Source organism: Meleagris gallopavo, chromosome 7 (assembly GCF_905368555.1).
Source record: "Meleagris gallopavo chromosome 7, MGAL_WU_HG_1.1, whole genome shotgun sequence".
Lineage (NCBI taxonomy): Eukaryota > Metazoa > Chordata > Aves > Galliformes > Phasianidae > Meleagris > Meleagris gallopavo.
The window spans coordinates 22,203,160-22,219,965 of record NC_139410.1 but is presented as its reverse complement, the minus strand read 5'-3'; the positions used below and the strand labels follow the sequence as shown (position 1 = coordinate 22,219,965).

General features: G+C 44.3%; 1 long non-coding RNA gene across 2 annotated transcripts in view; it reads right to left on the bottom strand.

Annotated features, from left to right (window-relative positions):
• LOC146544000 (uncharacterized) overlaps positions 1-15,656 on the bottom strand; it is a 148,872-nt gene extending 133,216 nt beyond the window's left edge. For both annotated transcript variants that reach the window (XR_014884386.1, XR_014884385.1), the window contains exon 1: positions 15,540-15,656. This is a non-coding gene — a long non-coding RNA (uncharacterized LOC146544000). The remainder of the gene's footprint in view (positions 1-15,539) is intronic.
• Positions 15,657-16,806: the final 1,150 nt, after the last annotated feature.

The following is a 16,806-nucleotide window of genomic DNA, read 5'->3' as shown; positions in this document are numbered from 1 at the left end:
GAGAGCTTCACCATTTCCAGGAACAAACCCCAGGACTTCTTTCAGAGTTATCGAGTAGTACAATCAGTAGTTTCAATTGCCTCCTAGATTTTTAATACCATGTATGATCAGGTTGAGAAACTGACAAGTTTCACATCCTTCCATTTCCTCACTAACTTGATCAGACCAGTCTCAAATGTCTAGCATCCAAGAGTATAAAATGGTTACTGATAAAGCTGACTGTACATATTTCCATCTGTTGTTTCTTGTACTCAGACGTTCTGCCTATTTGGGGTTAATTGAACCTTGGTTTTACTTCTCATAAAGCACCAAAAGGACCATGACCTTTGGTGCCTACACAGCTTTTTAATGTAGTCTTATGCACATGGATTATGCAGTATATGTGGAGAGGAAGTAGTTGACTGAAAATGGCTTTAGAAGTCATGAACTCCAGAGTGTGAGCTGGGATCTGAGGAGACCCTAAGAATTCAGCATTTCCATCTCATGTTGCAATATGAATATCACCACTCTGACACAAAACACCTACAGACTTAATCCACCCTTGGGTGAAATTAATTCTCTCATAACTGTAGCTTGACCAAAGTAATTGTACGTGCTGTAGATACTCGACACAGTCGGGTAGATTTAATAAACTAGAGCTGCATACACCATTCCTGTGGTTTAGCTTTAGAACCTCTCTATCGAAAACTTAGGAAATGAAGAGTAAAAAGGAAATCCATATGTGTTTATAGCCAAGCAGACTGTAATGAACGTGTGAAATGAATTACCAAGGAGAGCTATTGGTAAATTATGGTTTAAGCATCAAGCTAAAAAATAGACTGAACGAGAAATGAAAGACGTAAGGTACATAAGGTGAAAGTTACAGGCAGATGACGGGCTTGTCAGAACCAGTATCATTCTTCCCTACAGTGACTCATGGTTTTCATCTCAGTTACCATGCGTATCCTCTCAGAGAGAGCAGACCACCTATGCGATACCGAGCTCCCCCTCCACGTGCATAGATGTGCCCATGCACTTGCAAGTAGAAGGCTGTGTGGTCTAGGATTTCAAGGGGGAAATAAAAGTTGGATTCAAGATCCTGAGTTTTAATCCCAGTGGTTCCCAAAGGCTCATTACATCAAACCTTAGAGAGTCACTTGCTTCTAGTTGCAATTAAGGAATACGAGACCTGTGGGGAAAACATATTTTCTACTGAGTAGATCTTTCTTGTTTCCGTGTTCCTTTCTAAGGAGGGTAATACATGCAAAATGGGGCTGTATAGAAGGTTCATCTTTGTGTTTCCATCCATTTACAGTGTTTACCTACTTTGCCAAGCAGTCCTAGTAGTAAGTAGACCAACTAATAAAGTCCTTTTCCTGAGAGCTTGAAAATAATCTCTAAATAAATAAATAAAATCAGGAGATGCTCACATTCATGGTGGTGGAGTCACCGTCCCTGGAGGTTTTCAAGAACCATGAATATATGGTACTGAGCAACACGGTTAGCAGACGTGGTGGGGATGGGATGATGGTTGGACTAGATGGTCTCAGTGGTCTTCTCCAACCACAGTGACTCTAAGATTCTGCGTACAAAATGACTGCCGAAAGACTTGGCTAACTCTCATCCACACAGATTATAAGGCCACATACCGACGTGATCTTCTCATCTTGACTTAGCAATGCAGTTTTCTTATCCCAAACTATCTTTACTCCAGTTTCATGATGTCTTCAAACTGATGTCCTCAAGAAACATACAGGTAGCTTTCCTGACCAATATACAGTGGCAGCTCTTAGGCACGCTGAGGCTTACAATATGGGAGAGGCTGACATGCTGCCAGGATTCTATCTCCTCTGGAAAGAACAATTGTTTTGTGCATCATAAAAAATTTAAATTTCTTCAAAACTTCCAGCCATGGAAGAAAGTTTTTCCAGCTGAAAACATGAAAACTTTCCACGAAATGCCAGACTGTGTGATACAAAGCACTGATGGCCCTCCGGCCACAGCTGCTTCTGTTTAGTCATAGTGTGAGCAAAGAGACACTCAAATAACACATTTGCACTGGAACAGCCTTTGCCGTAACTTGCGTTACTGCAGCTGGACTCACATCAAAACTCAATGCACCGTGTGGAAAGCAATTACCCACTGCAAAATGGTGGAATGAAAAGCACTCCTCAATATCCCCTTTCTTAATGGCGCTGAACCAGATCCGGCAACTCAACAAAATGCTTGAGACACTTTCTCTCTCCACTCCCCACCTCACCCCCCCCTTTTCTTTCTCTCCTTCCTCTGTTGTTAAAGCCACATTGGGAAGATACAACCAAGCACTGAGCTGAGATTCATTTTACCACCACTTTTATCAGTCCATTCGAGCCCTTGGCTGGCAAGACTTGTGTCCCTGCTTGTAAAGTTGTGAGGATCCTGGTTAAGGGCCACATTATACAAATTTGCAGGATATAAACAGATATTCTGAGACCAACCATGCGATCTGCGGAGGATTCAGCTAAGCTTCTTGCACGGATTTTGGGACCCAGCTGGTGGCCAGACGTAACCTGCCCACATAATTTTGCATCTGGGAAGGGATGAGGAATGGAGGCAGTGTGGGAGCAAAGACTGCAGAAGAAAATCAGAATGTGGAGTCTGTTTGCAGAGACGACTAAATTAAATGTTAGAGGACCTTTTTTTGCAAAACAGGTGCTTGCTTTCCTCCAGAAAAACACATGCCTGAGAAAACAAATTGCTGGGGACCAAAATGACCACCTTGTGATGCAAAACAAGGAGTCTGCCGAAAGAACTTTTCATTTCCAAGTGTGTCCAATTGGAGTTCCTTATTTGGGAGATGCAGCACATCAGGTTCAAGTGAAATTAAATCACTGATTTCTTACTGCAGGAAGCAAAACAACATTTCCCAGCAGCCTGGAGTGTAACTTACTGTTTGGGGGGTTGTTTTTATTTTTTATTTTTTTTAATTATTTTTCCTAACCATGAAAGTTTACATAGAAGTACAGTACTATTTGTAAGTCTAATCATTAATAATCTTTTTTTTTTTTTTTTTCCCTTAATTGTGCTCTTTATTTTGTTTCCCGACAGTCTCTAGCCAAAAATCTCACTTTTGAAATAGAAAAAAAAACAAAACCCTTTTTGGTAGCTTTAGCTTTTTGGGGCATTAGACTCTTCTTTTGCCACCTTGCCACTCTCATCTCCCACTGAGAAGTTGGACTGCATGACCTGTAAGGGTCCCTTCCAGCAAAAATGATTCAATGATCCTATGATCTACCAACAACCTGCACCTCAAGTGATGGGTGATGCACGGCCTCAAGTGAAAAGACTTTTCTGATCCAACCTGGGGATTGGGGCTTGTTGACACCAGGGTTATCTCCCTACTGATAGGAGGCTATGGGACAGACGGCTTACGATTATGTGACAATGAAGATCTGGAAGGAACAGACTCTTCAAGCAGGGTCTGTTGCGACCGGACAAGGGGAAATGGTTTCAAATGAAAAGATAGAAGATTTAGAGTGGATATAAGGAATAAATTTTTTCAATAAGAGTGGCAAGGCACAGGCTGCCCAGAGAGGTGGTGGATGACCTTGGAGACACTCAAGGTCAGGCTGGAGGGGCTCTGAGCATCTGATGGAACTATAGATGTCTCTGTTCATTGCAGGGGATTGGACCAGATGACCTTTAAAGATCCCTTCCAACTCAAATGATTCTATGATCCTCTCTGTCCATTCACTGGAAGATACTTAAGGAATTGAGGACTCCATCTCTGCACCTACAACCATGAGCACTCAGAGTTTTGTGGGACAGGGCACAGTGAAAAGGAGGAAGCGATGCCTCAGTGGCTCCAACTGAGCAGCTCTGGTGTAGTGAGCACACATGGAGTCGGGGGAGGTTAAACGTGGAGCGTGCCAGGAAAGCAAAAGGAGTTAGTGAGAGGAGTGACGAACAAGAGCGCTAATTGCAAGAGCAGCAAGGAAAATATGACAGGGAAAGGAGTCAAGGGGAAGCCAGAGGGGCCCCATCAGCCTGCTGCTGGGTCGGGTGCAAATGATTTCAGCAGAGGCAGCTCACAGCTGTAAGAAGCAGGTGCAGGGGCAGACGGACGCTGCCCTGAACCTGGGGAGAAGGCTGTAGGCAGGAAGGAAACTGGTTTTCCCAAGCTCCAAACAACATCACGCAAAAGAAAGAGAAGGGAGAGCAGTGTTCAGACAGAGGAGAAACAGCTCTGTCACTCTCCGCTTCAGGATTGTGATGGGCAGATGAAAGATGAATCGACTTCAGCCAGTCCTGTCAGATGTTTCTGAGCTGTGGGACTTATCATCTGTCAGACCAGAAAAGAATAAGCTAAACAAAAAGCTTTCACAACCCTCATTCCCAAATCTGTGCGTCATGGTGTGCCAGGAAAAGAGATTTCTGGCCTTTCTTCATTTTTTTTTCTTCTTCTTTTTTTTCTTTCCTTTTCTGCGCTACTACTAACTGCTTTTCCCTGTCTCTCACTGGACAGCTGGAGGGGATCCAGGTGGCTGCTGTTCTTATGGCTGCACACTGAATTCAGTGGGGGAAGGCTTGCAAATGGCTTTCCAAGTAGCCAAGTTCAACGGTGGCAAGGGGCAGCCTGCATACTGGGAGCAGAATACATTCTCTCCACTGAAATGGCAGGGGCAACGTGGGAATTCAGGGCTTCCTGTCTCTGCATTCTTCCATTATCCACCCCAGAACCTCCTGTCTCTTTTTCCCTGCTCCGCCTCCTTTCAAGAGCCAGTGTGTTCAGATGGGCATGGCCACACAAAGCCCTGGATGCCTTCAGAGAGCAGTCTTCTCTGCTGGATTCATTTGGTGCCCGCTCTAATTAATTCCCTTTGAACTGGAGTCTGAAGGTAATTGCCAGTCCAGATACTCTCGGCTGACTCCAATGAATACGCAGGACTGGGCTGGAATAGAAGGATGTAAGAGCTCTGCTGTGCCAGACCAAGATGCCACTGGTGCTCCAGAATCAATAAGCAGATCCACAGGACTCCTAAGGACTCCTCCAATATGAATTACCCTTTGGTCCCTTGTTGTCTCCTCTCTGCAGCAGAGGTCTGAGGCAGCTTACTGGGGAATGACATGCACGCAGTGGTCCTTCCCTTGCTTCTAAGCCATTCCTGACTCTTCTGATGGTCTTCTAGGGTGTTTCTAAGTTATCTTCTAGGTTATCCCTCTTTCAGAATCCAGAAGGGTCTGATGAGCATCATTAGGAAAGCTGGAAATAGGTTAACATCTTGAGTTAAAGGTAAGCCTTGCTTGAAGGGAGAAACCAAAACCCACATTTCTTTGTCCGCCAGAGACAAAAGGACCATGCCTCTCTCCAGGTTATTATGGAGCCATGGGTTACTAAGCATAGTAGAGCGTAACACATAAAGGAAGGGTGAAACTAGTATTCCTATGAGCTAGCTTTAAGCCAGTAGGAAAAGACTTAGGTGGGTATATTAGCTCTGCTGATGCTTTTTATCATTTAATTGTGAATTTAATCCATATAATGACCGTCACACTTGTCCAACAGACTTCGTTGACATTTTTCCCTCCCTTGTTTTCCCCTGTACTTTGGCTACATCTTCGCATCCTGTCCCTGGTTTGTTTCTGTCAATTCTTTGAACAGCTGCTGGGTTCTGCTCCAGAGGTGGCTGCATTCCAACAGTGGGGAATGTGACTCCTGACATATGGGAGAGCTGGTGCTGTGTGTCAAGAGCTGTGAAGCTGAGAGATGCGACACATCCAGGGTCAGCTTGTCAGCACCACACAGCCCCAGGAGATGTCCCAGTTTGGACATCTATTTTATTATTTTCATGTGCTTCAGCTTGGTTTCTAGCAACAGTTCTCTGTGTTCATTTCCTGGCCTGTAACCGAGTCACCTCCTTCTGGAAGTCTCAGCAGTTGCCATACAGTGAATGGTCTCCACACGTAAAATCCCATGCTGGAAATGGCCCTCAGTCATCAGCTGCATACAGCATCAGGGAATCAAGCAGCTGAGTGTGATCCCAGTGTCGAGTATCCAAAGCAGCTGGGCTGCTCTTTGCCTTCCTCATGCTGCCTTAGAGCAGGTCATGCTGCATTTACCACTCTGGGTTAGGTCTCCATTTTCAAAATACTTTCTGAGCTTCTCAGAAATCTGCCTCTAGTTCCCTAACTCATTGGCAAGCTCTTCTCCACACACTTCCCCTCCTTTCTCTCTTGTGAGTAGCTGATACCAATGCTTCAGCAAAGACTGGCACCCCGACCCATTCACTGCTACCCTTCGTACTTGGCAGGCTCCAGTAAATCTCAGACCTCCTCTGTGTTTTCCCAGGAAAGTAATTGCCTTTTTGCAGAGCCAAGGTTCATCCACGAGTTTGCTGTATTCATTTGTTTCTCTGCTATCTCATGGGCCACCTTCTGCACTCTCATGGACCAGCAGTGGTCCAGGCAGGAATTGCATAGCCATTTCCACAGATAAATTTAAATTGAGGCAGATGTAAATATATATCCTCATCCCACTCCACTGAAATATCAGCCTGTAATCAGAACATTTTGGGCACACCCCATAGCAGAATGTCATGAAAACAGTTGCTGGCCTCCTCTCAACTTGAGGGGAAAGGGGCACGGGGAGCTTCAGATCAGCTCAGAGATGAGGACAAGGGCTTGTATTCACCCATCACTGTTTCCCAGGCCCAGGAGAAGAATTTTCTCGTCAGATAATTCCAACACCAGGACACGTAACACACAAAAAAAGGCTTCTACAAGAGGTTTAAACTGAGGTTTAAGCTCTGTGCACCTGAAAAACAATTGTTCTGAATTGCTCAAACTGCAACAAGGACCAGCTTCCTAACCAAGCTTGCCACTGCAAGCCACTGGGATGATGCTGATGAAAATGACGAGGGATGGGGATCCAGATCTCCAGAGTGGAAGAAAAGCACTTTTCTTTCTTTTCATAATTAATTTCCTTTTGTCATGTTCCTCATGCTTGCCTTATGTCCTTTAGCTGAAGCAGGGCAGAATGGGGTAGCCTACGTGTATTTTATCCTGTATCAATGAAGACAGACTGTTCCTTGAGAAATTTCCAAGTAACCCTCTCACCCCATGCACAAAGGCAATTCTCACTCATGTAACACTTCCACAAACTGGTCCTTGCCTACTTCACTCTCTTCTGTTAGTTCCCTGCAAGATGGGTGGCACAGCCCTAAGCTCCAAAGATAATGTTGTGCCAAGGCAGTTAGACACGGCTATGTCTGAACATGGAACATTTTTCTCTGAGTCTCAGTGCTATTGTGTGAATATCTCTGCTTACACAGAGATGAGACATAATTGAGAAGTATACGACCAAACAGAAGAACTTCGGTATAAATAGATAAGGAAAAGAAACACAAAAGCATAATTAGTTGGAAAGTCTTCTGGTCTGAAAGGCTGGAGACTTGTGCACTGCTTTTCTTATATCAGAATAAAGTTAGCATTGTATTACTGGAGTGTAGGTGGGTAAAGCACAGCTCAGTATCATAAGCTGTCATCCAAAACGCTGGTGTTACAGACTCAGTAGCATTATACCTGCAGCAAAAACAAGAGCCTGAAATTACTAAAGGAAAAGAAGCAAACTAAATTAATCAGCACAAATAAATGCTGATCTGTGTTCCTGACAATGGAAACAAGATTGCTGGGGTCACTGCTAAATATATGCAAACACTTGCCAGCGTGGGTAGGAAAGAAGGTGCTGCATAGTGACACAGCTGTAGTGTTGCCAGTGCTACAGAGCCTTTTTCTTAGTGATGAAGGAATATGCCGCTTTACACCAAAGGATCAGAAGATAAACTGCATGCAGTTACTCCAGACTCTATCAGAAAACAACTGTAGCACAATGCTATTCTTGTATTTGAGCCAAATGGCAGCAACTTCTTTGCTTGCCAATGCATTCAATCCTATATCTACGGGACTTCTTTATGGGACCATAAAGATCAAGCATGATGTTTGACAATGAGGGGTCTTTTTTTTTTTTTTTTTTTTTTTGGTTCTTGGGTTGTGGTTTTTTTCCCTCCTGTACTAAGCCAACACAAGAATATATTGCAGCTTATCCATTGTTTTTCCTGGCTTGACTTTATTTTGGCTTATCAAATTGTGAACACCACCACCTGCCAGGATAGAGGAGATATTTTCATGGACAGATAACCTAATTTATGTTACTGTTTCCTAGGTTCATGGATTTTAGGACCACTGCAATAAACCATTCCAGCCTCCTGAGTAGTACAGATTGGAATCGAAACCGGTGTACATTTCCAATACCATTACATTTAAGGAGAAAGCACATCTCTACAACTGAAAGAGGGCATTGCAGAGGTCTAAACAGAGAAGATGAATAGGAGATGATTATAGTTTGACCCTCATAATGTACTGCTGAAAAGAGGCAGGTACAGAATGAAGAAAAAGAGGCACACAATGCATCATTGAGCAGTGCAACTCTAACAGAAGAAAAAGCTCGCATGTGCTTAATACCTGAATGGATAGATTAATGGAAAAGCAATCCATCAAGAGGTCCTAATCATAGATACAGCACCTCTGAGCCTCTGGGAAGCATCATCCTTTCCCAGGCATCCACTACATGCCTCTGTCAGTGAGAGGGTTTGGGGGCAACTGCACTTCTGGTTTGATGTGGCTCAGCTTTTCTTATGTGGAAATCACTAACAAGCCACATTGTATTTTCAGGACTATCCCGAGTCTGACAACACTCTTTTCATCTGTGCCTGTGGACAGTGAATCTGCCAGCACAGTACAAGGTCATGCTCACCAAGTGTGGGCCTGTATATGCTCCAACAGTTCTAATCTCTGTCTCCTTGGGAAGCACTGACCAGACATGAAGCAGGTTGATTTGGGAGCTCTTAGTTCTCCCAGTCATTCCCAGAAACACACTTCAGAGCAGCATAGACACAGCCCTAGGGATTTGTGCTCCTCTGTTTGAAGTACAAACCCTTTACATCAGTGGTCTTCCAGCCTTGGAAAATACTTAAGGTACTTAAGTGTGAAACGAAGCAAGTCCCCCCCTTCATCCCTGCCAGGAAGCGCTCCAGAGGGCTGGAATTTGTTTTTCCAATTAGACTCCATGCAGCACGACCTTTGCCATCTCCAAGCCAGGTCGGGCTGATTAATGGGCTGTCATCCCAGCACAATGAGGTCCAGAGGGGTGTGGGGTTGCTAGGACATTCTCCTAACAGCTTCTGCAGGAGAATCACTTTTGGACCGCTCTGCACCATTAAGTAGAGAACCTGGGGGTCTTTAATTTATCAGGTGGGAAGTGAGGATAATTACTTTTCAAGCAGCCGATATACCCGAAGTGCACTCACAACGGAAGCAAAGTGGGGAAGCTGGGGGATTCAGACACTGTTTACATTCCGGTGAAACTGGATCTCAGAGCTATACACCAAGTTGGGAAGGGAGTGTCAGACCAGAATGGAGAGGAGGACAGGCTGTTATATAGAGTGACTGACAGATTAATCTAATAGTCTGGACTCTGAGGCTCCACAGGTGTTCAGGCCAGTGGTCGGACTAGCCAAGTTTGCAAACAATAAATTCAAACCCTACATGGGGCCATCGTGACTAATTTTGCTAGAGGCAATGTCAGGTGTGTGATAGGATATGGGTCCTCCCCCCTGCAAAGACTGAAAGGATCGAATGGATATTGAGACTACTTTGAAAGATGAATTTCTCTTCCCTTTCCTACCTCTTTATGGTTTCAATATTACACTTTATTGTCAGGATTTTCAGTCATTACATAAGCATAAAGAGAATTAAAGCCCAAAGGGGGAAGACACTTACCCTTCTCCTGAGTAGATGGTTGGAATTGCTTCCTGTCACAACAGGACTATAGTTACTGTTTATTTAACTTTCAGGGAAGGGGTTGAAAACACCAATGTCAGATGGTGGTCTCATCCAAGAAAAGATTGTTTTATACCTTGCCCTGGGATGCAGGACTCTTCAACAGGTGGTGCAGTGCTTTGACCAGTGATTGGTCTCTGAAACTGGGATGGGAAATCATCTGGGACAAGCAGGGGCCATTAGGGTTGATGGATTTCTCCAACCTAGCTGAGGTGATCTGAGAGACAAAGATCTGTTCTCAGATCCTTTCAGTAAGCAGTGGAAAACAGTGGCTGCAAGAGGATATAAATCACCAAAATTTTGACTTCCCGTTTTAGGATGAGCTGCACCATTCTAGGCTTCAAAAGGTGCCAGTGTTTTGCCTCTTGTTGGCTTTCTGAAGACCTTCTGCTACTGAAACATCCAGGAACTTTTTGAAGACCTTGTTGCAATGACTTGGCTAGTGAGCCTGGCTGGTTGAATTCATCTGCTTTAGTTCCAGCTTAGTCAAAGGTGCTTAAACACACTGTAAGAGGTGTTACTTAAGATTCTAAATTTCATCTTTCTCCAGAAATATCACGAGACCTACAAGGAGGAGTATCTTTGGGGGCTTAGAGCTCAGATGGTTCACTACTCATAGGTATAGCTCAGCTTGCCTGTACAGGTGATGAGAACAGCACCCAAGAAGGTCACACAACAGAAGGCTAAAGACTACTAAGTTGTGACTGCTATCTTTAGCAAGTACATCTCTGTAGGAGGCAGAAGAGGAGTGGGGCAAACACATCAGAGGCTTTATCAGAAGAGAGAAGTGATGGAAATCTTGCTGTGTGTGATGCTGGTGAGCCTAGTGTGTAGCTTTTTCTCCCACCCAGTGCAGCCAGAAGAACAAGAAGATTCAGTATTTTGAGAACTAGAGCCTGTGTGCCATTTGTTCCTTGAATATGAAAGGAGTATTGCTGAGCAAAGAGCCTTTTCCCCTGCTCCACTCCATCCCCCAGGAGCCATGTAAGCATCACACTCCTTCCAGCCTTTAGGTGAAACCAACTCATCAAAGATATCTTAATAATATTTTACAGATGCACGCATCTCCCTTGGGCTCAATAAATACATTCTGGGCTCATCTCTTATCCCTCTTAAAAACACTAGTTAAAAGAACAGAAGGGGGAAAAAATAACTCCATATAGACACGGATGCCCCGCGAGATGAGGCTTGGATCTCAGAGCCTTCCTCACACTGAAAATTCCCCACGAGTGAAATATGTATCACTCGGGACAAGAGGCAAAGGAATGGTGATCTGTCAGCTGCTAAAAGGCATCAGCACCAGGCAAGGAATGGGAGAACAGGCCCCAGAGGGATAGGCAGGGATCCTTCTGCAGCACAGACAACAGAGCTAGCAGCTGAGATGCTTACTGAGACCATCAATCCTCTTGTTCCTAGGTCTGGGCGGCCCATCAGCTGGGATCAGACAAGAATTTCCGCCCCTGCATCATGCAGTGCTGATGCCAAGGCCCAGCTGAGTTATGATGCTGAACAGTATAGGGGAAAAGGATACGTTTTTGAAATATTAGTGTTGGCTTGACATCAAAAACAGTGTAACAGGCTGCACAGAGCACTACTGAGCTGGGAATGTCCAGTCCTGAAGCAGCAGGATGGCTGCAAGACAGCCGTATCCAAGCACATCCCATGGGCTCTCACTGCATTTGTGTTTCCAGCACGCTCAGGGAAAAGACAGGGGCTGGTATCATTATTTCTTCCTCATCAATAATGATGTAGGTCCACTGGGATCACAGGAGGCCTCTGAATGCTAGGAGCCACCCTATCTTTGGTAGGAGGAGTTTAAGATCCATGACAAAGACTGGACTGCAGGTGTCCCTTTCACCTGCTGTCCTGTTTCTCCTCCCACTTCCACATGCCCCAAGTGTTGTCTTACATGTGCAATCTTTAGGAAGGAGATCATGACTTTGCTCTAAGTTTGTGCAATGCCTAGCAGCTAAATCCATTCCCCACACAGAGCTCAGAAGCAGTATCTCAACAGTACTAGAAATAATAAAATACCATAAGAACAGTGCTGTTTCAGTAAAGAAATCTAACCACACACAAGCAGGGGGAATTCAGCTTTCTGGTGGAAATAAAAAGGTAAAGCAAAGCTCTTAAGACTACTGAAGTTTTCCTGGCTATCATAAGGACTAGAAAAAAATGGGTCTTTTCTGTTGATTTTGCCATTCCCTCAAGCCAGCAATTATTTCTTTTAGTTACTTAAAGCCCTCACATCTTATCCTAGTGATCTCTGAGGTTGCAAGGATCCCACTCTGTATTTATCTGAGACATTCTGACAAGGCTTATTTAGACACAGGAAATTTCCATGTAGTTAATTTATGAGGGCAAAATGTCAGTTCCTGGTACAATGGTATTAGACAAGCATCTTTACCTCTCTGATTTCTTACTTAACATTTAACTGTCATGTTTTCAGATATAGAGAGATGGGCATCCCTGCCCACCATCCCTCCAGTTTGTTAACCTGTGAATTTGACTGCATCAGGCTACCGTGCATTTCACTAAATGGGATCCAGAGCCAATAACACCAATCTTCCAGGGTCCTTTACCTATAACCACTATGCTACATAAAGCTGGAGATTCACATTAAATCATCATTTTTCTCAGGACTATCTCAACTATTTCTCTATCCTCACCAACCTTTGAAGATTATGTTTGGGTGAGGCTGAAGAACCTCTTGGCTCTCTTTCTTCTGACTGAAGCAGCTACTTGGTCAAAGTAGGAGACCTGTGACCTCAGCAAGGGCATTGAGAATGAACATTAACATGACAAAAAGGCACTTGATAACCAGAATGTCTCTCTGCTGAATCATAGTCATAGAACCATTACAGTTGGAAAAGACTACTGAGATCATCTATTTCAACCCATCCCCACTAACCAGATCCTTCAGTGTCACATCTAAATGTTTCTTGAACATCTCCACGGTCGGTGACTATCACCTTCCTGGGCTGCCTGTGCCAATGCTTTACCATTCCTTTGGTGAAGATCTTTCTAATTACCAACCTGAACCTCCACAGCACAAAATGTTTGCAACACAGTCAAGAGCTCTGAGAAAGCAGATGGTTTGACTGCAGTACTACCAACTCGGCTGAAATGGTTTCATTGCCATGAACAACTTGGAAGAACCTTTTTGCAACACCCACCATGGTACATATGCTTAAATAACACCACTTGACCTAACAAGTACACAAACAGAACCCCCTTTAGAGGACCATCTTGTAGCACCTGTCAGTGATCCTCCTGATCCTCTAGCACAAAGTCTTAGTGAAAAGATGGGGAATCTAACACCACCCCCACACACTGTCTAACCTCTCAGAGAAAACACAGGCAAAGTGAAATCCTTCCCAACCTGTCATCTGCAACCAACCTGCCAGAAAGCAGTGCGTATCTGTAAATACCATGGGAATGAAAACACATTATTGCTACGCATAAAAACATGCTTCTATAAGGAGAAAGGACAGAAACGTGTTCAAAGCTAGCCAGCAGCAAGCGAGGCTCCAAAGTACGTGCTTCCTAAGATCCATCCGTCCTTTCCATTGTACATGTTTGGCGTCTCTTGAATCAATATTGCCAGTGAAAAATCTGTTCCTCATCAATGGTGCAGTGTTTGAGTGAGCATGTGCCGTGCCTTTTCATTGTGATGGACGTCAATCATCAGCTGCTGGGATCATGACCCAATTGTTTGGAAGGCAGTAATCAGGTTACTGGGGTCACCTCATCTGTGTAGTTCTCCTGTATTTACTATTAGATGGAGATGGATTTTTTGTACAACACCTTATTTTTCACAACTTTCCTATTACCTGGTAAGTCCCTGCTCTGAAACTCTTATTCTTCAGCTCCACCGGCTTGGCTAATATACTCTAAAGAGTTCCGCCTCTCTCCTTGGTTATGGGCAGGGTCTAGCACACTGGGACCTTCCTGTTCACAAGAACTTTTAAGTGTTATGCCGATAGAAAATTATGCTGGTGTTTGCTTTTGGAGTTGTCTGTGCATTTCAATCTGGAATCCTGCTAAGAGATGTGGGCAGCAGAGTGTCTTTGTGCAAGGCTTGGGACTAATCTCCCAAATAATCAACAGAAATGGCATAAGTACTGTCAATGCATGACTAGAGAGCTGGTCACCAAAGAGTTGTCTACTGCACCCGTTAATAAAGCACACGAACATGTACCCTAAAGAGAAGAGGGAATGTGAGGTCTAGGATATTCCACAGACCTGTGAAACAACAATTAAACATCGGGTAGGTAGAGAAATGGCAGCACAGTAAATTTTTCCTATAGAACAACTCACCTATCTCTGAGACAGAAGATAAAGTACCCTACTGTAAATAAGGGAAAGATAGCCCATCTGAAGGTTTGCCTCAGGCATTTGCCCTTGGCACGATTCACCTCTAAAATCAGCTATATCGTTGATCAGAAAAGTCAGAATGGGCAGAGTTCATTCAGGAGACACCTCATTCATGGCAGAGGATATTCAGTCACTGCTCTGAATTAACTAACCAGTAATGGAAAGAGGACACCGGTAAAGACTGTCTGGAGGTATCATGATGAAATTTGCTTGTGAAGAGATCTCTCAGTTCAGATCAGAAACACCAAAGCCACTAGACCAAGGCAGAGAGCTTAGCCTAGGAAGGTGAGCTACCCTTCCTTCCTTGAGGCTCCCCACTGTGATGGGGAAAGCCATTTCCTCTTTGTGTCTCGTTGCCTGGTCTGTGAATTAAGACACTTCTCTCCAGGGACATCCATCTGGAATGCATTTGACATACTTCTCCGGTGTTGCATTTGGCTCATGGGATTTGCTGTCCTCCTGAATCAGATCAGGGGTCCATCTACCCCATCTGCCTGTCTCTGAGAATAGACAACACCAGATGCTGGAGGTGAAGCTGCAGGAAACCCCTGTGGTCAGGAGTTATAGGATATCCTACCTAGGGAGACATTTTCCTTCAAAAATCCTACTGCTGAATGTTAACGAATGGGCTGGAACGTGAGGTTTCTGCCTTCTCTAAGAATATGTGCCTGTGAGCAAACACGAGAAGTTGCTATTTATGGGTTACTCTCCCTCAGCTGAGCTGCTGTAAATAACCATATATGCCGATGGCCTGCTCCTGCTGAGAGAGCAAATGTGTTAGCTTAAAACTCAATGAACTCCTAGTTCAACCCTGGCTCTTCCTAAAGAAATAAACTGCAATAAAATAAGAGTTTGGCTCAGGTCTGATCAGCTCCATCCATCTGAACACACCCCACTGTTCCTGAACCAAGTATGCATTGAAGCAAGATCATACTGGAATTGCACAGCAAGGGAAGCTGTGAGAGCTGGCTGTGTTAGGTACAGCGCTTTCACAACAGGGCATAAATCTTCTCTGAGGGCAGGCGGACAAAGAGGAGGTAAAAAGGAGAGGGATAAACAAGGTGCAGCTCTTACTTTCTGTAGAGGACACAGACAGAAAACGCAAGACTGAAGTCTCGACAAGATGTACTTAGCTTCATATTTTTGTTTTATGGAGCAAAAAATAATAATAATAATAAAGGCCTCACATTCCACAGCAGCAAGTCAGGACAAAGATCAGACTGAAACCATGTCTGCAGGAGAAACTGCAAAGATGCAAGACAGTTACGGAGAGAGAAAAGGAGCCAGCACTGTGGGAGCGTGAGCTGTACCTCCGGGCTGACTCCTGGGAGAGTGAAGCAACCTTCCAATAAAGGCCTTGTCCACAAAGCGGTGAGGGTGTCTGAATCCAAGGAACACGCCTGTAAGAACCAATGTCTAACAGAGATCTGAGTGACGAGAGCGACGAGGAAACAGAGAGGAATTACACCATGGACTTCAGCAATGAGGAAACTGGCACAGTGTTTGACTCTCTGCATTTACTGTAGGGCATAACATGGTTGTAATCTTGTGAGCAGCAGTAATCAGCATCTCAGAGCGAGATATTACCATAGAATCATTAAGGTTGGAAAGACTAATAAGGTCATCCAGTCCAACCATCAATTCATGCCTGTGACCACTCCAGATTGTGTCCCTCACTGTCACATCTACTTTTTTCTTCAAACCCTCCAGAAACAGTAACTCCACCTGAATGACTCCTGAGCAGCCTGATCCAATACCTCACCAAACATGTATAATGGATGAGTCACATATGTCATGCATTTAATAAATGAGAAAGAGTAAACAGTGCTGTTGACTAAATCATGATTATCCACTCCATGTCAGCTCTTATCAGGTAAATCCAAACAAAACAAAACAAAAAAACTCTTGACTTTGAGATCCCAGCAAGCGTCCTATGGTTGGCACTACTGGATGGAGTCAGGCTAGCTTAGCCAGCAGGTAATGAGTAACTAAGCAGATCATTAGGCAGCCAGGATGATGGATGAATCCTGGCTTCCTATGGCTTTCTGCCTCATGAGTCATCACCCAACCCGATGGTTGAAAAGGTTGAGCCCATGCCGTGTCTTTCCCCAGACAGAGCTTTCCTCCTCCAGCCAGATGCTCATTTCTCTGTTGATCTACTATGCATGAGATGATGTTACAAGGGAAGAAAGACAAACCCATGTATTGCTTTAATAACAAGGCTGGACAATAGCCTCCCCAGAATGATTCCCTCTAATAAATTCCCCACTCAATGCTCTGTCTCTCCAAGGGGACCACTGTCACAGGAGATGTGCCTCAATATTCTGGATGTCTGGATGCAAATCAGGCAGAGATTTGCTTAGCATCCAGAGCAATGCAGTGGTTCAACTGCAGAAAGACAGCTGCCTTCAGTAAAGGTGGAAAAGTCAGTCTGCATTTGTTGGGTTTATTTAATCCTTCCCAAACTTGTACCAATGAACACAAAATGGAAAAGAGGGAAAGAGGAGAAAGATGAAAAAAAAAAAAAAAAGGAGTGAGAGAGGGAGAAATGGGGAGCGAAAGTCCTCATTCAGAGGA